The 4,609-nt window shown below is 47.1% G+C and overlaps 1 long non-coding RNA gene across 1 annotated transcript; it reads left to right on the plus strand.

Moving 5' to 3' along the window:
- The first annotated feature begins 161 nt into the window (after positions 1–161).
- LOC111746922 lies at positions 162–1,043 on the plus strand. Its single transcript, XR_002783327.1, has 2 exons — positions 162–405; positions 728–1,043. It is a non-coding gene; the product is annotated as an uncharacterized LOC111746922 (long non-coding RNA).
- Positions 1,044–4,609: the final 3,566 nt, after the last annotated feature.

The raw sequence follows: 4,609 nt of genomic DNA on the forward strand, positions 1-4,609 counted from the left end.
AGGGCCTGGCGGCGGTGAAACAGGGCCTGGCGGCGGCGAAGCCCGGCCTGGCGGGCGGCGGAGCGAAGTCTGGCGCTGCTCACCTGGCGGCAGGGCTAGCGGGGCGGGATTGAGAGGGGCGGGACCTGGTGGATGACGGGGCGGGGTCTGGCGGGCGGAGTCTGGCGGCGGGGCGGGACCTGGAGCCTCTCTCACCTGTAGGCGAAGCTAGGCAGTGAGGCAGGCGGGCGGGGCTGCGGGGCTCCAGGTGCGTGCCGGAAGGGGCAGGTTTTCGGTGCGCGGTTCCCCGGTAGCCTGTGTGCGCACGGTTGGCGCCGGAAGTCAGACCTCAAGGGAAGTTTCGTTTTCTCGCAGTGCAAGGCCTTTAACGGAATGATTAGCCCTCCTTGTCCTTCGATTGAACCAGTAAGTCGTCCTGCGGCGCTCACGCCGCCGGGCAGAAGAGGCCGGACACGGTGGCAAAGACGTCTGCGTGCTGAGCGGTGGTCTCTACTGCTGTTCTTCTTCCCACGCGGACCCTGCCGCCGCCCCACGCACTGCCGCCCAGACTCGGGCCTCAACTGTTCACTGGCCCTACCTGGTGGTGGGGGTGGGGCGGAGACCTAAGACCTGACCTTCCTCCGGTGCCCGCCCCCACCGCAAACCGCAGAACTCGCCCGGGTCTCCTGAGATCTGGAGCCAGCATGCCCACCACCACTCAGGAACTTGTTTGACTTTATTTCGCCAGGACTCCATTTGAGCGTTACGGTGGATATTTGCAGGAGGAGAGAGAAGAGGAAGAAACAGTATTGCTTCCTGCCGTGTTAAGTGTGGGACCTAGAGGCCGAATACCGAATCTGAACCGCAATCTCCCCAACCCCTGCCCGGTGCTCTCCCTTCCCCCACTCTGTCCCTTTACCCTCGCGTCCTAGGCTCTCCCTATTAGATCCCCACCGCACCACAGCCCGGCGTTCTCTCTCCCATGCCCTACTAACCGGTTCCTCAAGTGCGAAAGCAGTCACCTCGTAATAAACCACGTCCCCAAGTGTTGTTCGGTTAGATGACAAGATTCATTGGAAAGCACTCTGTACACTCTAATCTGCAGCACACTTGTTAGCAATTCTCTTTGAGATTTCACTGGCACCTTTATTTCCACATAAGGTTGGTCCGTGCCTGCTCAAACTATTGAAGTGCTCATCTCAGATAACGAATTGGTAGGCGGAGGAAGTTCACAGGCCAACTAGAGAGCCAATGTAGATACAGGTGTATAAAAGTGAATCACAGTACTTAACAGGAAGTACTGTGAAATTATTTTCGTATGTATGTTTAATGTTGATGGTGCAGAGGATAGTAGAGCATTTCAGGAAGGAGGAAGAATGATGCCAAGGAGTCAGCTGGTTGAAATGGTCAGTGGCTCCCTGGGTTTACCCACCTCCCCACTATTGACATTTGGGGCCAGATAATTCTTTTTCAAGAGGGATGTTATACAGTATCACTGACCTCTTCCTACTCTCCAACAGTACCAAAAACAAAAATGTGTCCAGACAAAGCCAAATGTGTCCCCACCCCCATCCCCAAGAACTCTTTGACTTAAATGTTGCCTCTAATGATGGTCACTGGAGATATCAAGGACCAGAAGCTCAGACAGCCCTATGTCAGAAAGGGACACACTCCCCAGCAGACAACTAGCAGTCCTGCTAGAAGTATCTCAATTCTGCTCTGAAGCCTTGCTCATTAGCATGCTGAATGTCAAAAATGGGTTTTTACATCACTGTTGTGTATTTGCCAAAAATGTTTTAAGTGAATCTAGTTATGGGGGGGAGGGGGACCAGACAAATACAGCTTGAGAGACAGACGTTCTGCAAAACAGCTCCATTAGACTCTTCAAAAAGTCAATATCAAGAAAAACAGGAATGCTAGGGAATCACTCCAGATGTTTGATCCTACACCAAGTTGAATGAAAGAAACTATGAAAGAGATTCAGGGGACAATTGGAGAACTTTGTATGTGGAATATACATTAGAGTATATAATTGACTCATTAAGTGCTTCAGTGTGGCGATGGCTATTTACAAGAATGCCTTGTTATTAGGAGATGTGTGCTCAATTTTGGTAAAAGTGAACTGAAACTTTAAGCAAACCATCAGTGGAGAGTGTCTGTGGGAGGAGCTAGGGTTTATGGAAGTTCCTGCACTGTGTGTAATTGCAAGACCCTACAGGAAGAACTCTATAATAAAGCTCTAGGGTTCTAACTTGTCTTCCATTAACTTCCTTATCCATCATAAAAAATACCCCTCCAACTTGGCAGGCAGGACAGAGTGTGCATGTGGCTTGCCCTGTCTACATGTTCTGGAATATGACCCTTTATCCTGAATAAGTCCTTTTGGTAACAGAGCACGTAGTCAATATTTTTTAGTCAACATTTTAGGAGTTCATCTGGGATCCAGAGAAGAACCTCGACAGCTTCAGGGCAGATGAGCAACCAGATTCTGGCTACTGATATAGAGCCACTTGGGCTCTTTGCTTGCTCTCCGATTCGGAAGCTTAGGGTGTCTTCTGCAATTGAGCTTTCACTTTGTGTGTTTTGAAGTTCTCTGGGCTTTATTCAGGATTCCTTTAGAGGTTGTGTGTGTGTGTTTGCATGCACATGTGTTGAAAAGGCCTGTTTATCTGTTCTCTGTGAGTGCTCACTTTGGCATGTTGGCCTGATTTCTTTGGAAACAGGTTGTCCTTTGAGACTAAACTGGCTTTTGCCTAAAGATCTCTTTGGGAACAGTGGTTATTTCTACTGAAATGAGTCAGTTTGGCCCAGTCTGTTCTGTCTTAAAGAGAAGAGTGCCATCCAGCTTAGCCTATATCTGGACTCCCCAAGGGTTAGTTATTTTCCTAGAACTGGCTTCTTGTCTCCAACCTGGTCCTCTGTGATCAGACTGTTCAGGCTGGCCGGTGTCCGACCTGCATGTTGTTCAAGCTGTTGTAAATTGTCTTGGGTCCTTTGTTCTAGAGAAAAGTCTTTGAAAAATGGGATCTCAGCTATCTAAATATTTTAAGACCGTCCCTCCTCCCCCAAAGATACCAAATACAGGTTAAAAATGTGGGCAGTTTTCATGCTCATATTTAACTAAATGGACATATCTGACTAAAAGTAATTTAGAAAATTAGTGGCTACTCTGGGGAACTTGAGATTCCCAAACTTAATTTTCTTAAAACTTAATTGGACAATAATAGCACTAAAATTGGTAAAACAGCGGAATTGTAGAAGGGCCTGGTTGAGACCCCAGTAGTAGAAGCCTTACAGTGTCCGTTGCTTCCCTTTTCCTTGCCTTATAGCTTAACGATTGTCCCCAGCAGCTTGACCCAGATCTTGGAATATCCCACCGTGGAAAGTAGCCCTGAAACTTATGATTAATGTCCTACGTTTACTGATCCTTCTCGTCTAGCATTCTTTCCAGACTACTTCCATCTTCGTCCCTGGGTTGCTAATGCCAGCGTAGGACTACGTTGCCAGAGGAACGGCCCCAGCACAACAGAACCCTCCTCCTCCCCCACCCCCTTGCAACCATCACATAGCCCCTGGAATAATGCCTTAAATATCCTAAGTAGAACTGAGAAGGCAGTTTTTGAAGGTGTTAGCCTGCTACCTTCTCAGATCACCCGTGCTCTGATAAGATAATAAATGCTTAAGTATCCCAACTCCTGTGTCAGTCTATTGGCTGAAGGGCACAGGCACTTTCCAGTTTCAGAATGCCTATTTTGACTGAGGTTTTGAGGCTTCCAAATGAGACCAAGAATTTGAAGTCGCCTCTTTGAGAAGTAAAGTCTTAAAATTAACAGAGTCTACAGGAAATGTAAAAAGAGAGAATACGGTGTCTGAAGCCATGAGTTCTTCCGTAGCACTGAGCAAGCGCTGTTTCCCCAACTCTGCCTCACTCTCCACCTTCGATGCCGTCTTGCCTTCTACTTCTGCCTCCAGTGCCATTTTCCCTTGAATTCTCTCCTGTTTCTCTAAACTTATCGGTACTTTCCAATTTAAAATTAAACCCTCTAGGGATCCTAACAGACTCCAATTTTCATATGTCCCCTGGACTAAGCTGTATTATGAGCCATTGTAAAGGAATTCCCTAAGGTAACAGGATCCTCACAGGTTTGCTGAGGAATTTGATATTGTTCAGGCCTATCGGCCTGGGTTTTCTGATTTTATTCGGCTAATTCATATATTAGTTGGTGAAGGTCAGGCTTGACACTGGATGGGAATTGCCAGATGGGAACATCCTGAAAGGGACTTAGAAAAGCAAACCTCTAATTTTTGAGAAGAAACTAGAAAACTTGCTAGAAAACTACAACATGCAATTCCTAAGATTTTCCCGCAGCCTGTTGTTGGAAGCAAAATTCAGACTTGCTCACAAAAGTCTGATAAATCTGTTCATGACTATTATAGTAGACTTCAGGTCATTCTTAAGGAAAATTCTGGTCTTCATATGTTGACTCCACTTGAGTAACTTTTCTTTGTTAATGGACTGAACAGAGATCTTTCCCTCTTGTTTAAGAGAACAAGGATGGAATGGGAGACTATGGCCATCCTAGATTTGGTTAATTTGGCCAATCAGCTTGCCTGTACTCTAGATGAGCTA

The sequence above is a fragment of the Pteropus vampyrus genome, unplaced genomic scaffold (genome assembly GCF_000151845.1).
Source record: "Pteropus vampyrus isolate Shadow unplaced genomic scaffold, Pvam_2.0 Scaffold205, whole genome shotgun sequence".
Taxonomy (NCBI): Eukaryota; Metazoa; Chordata; class Mammalia; order Chiroptera; family Pteropodidae; genus Pteropus; species Pteropus vampyrus.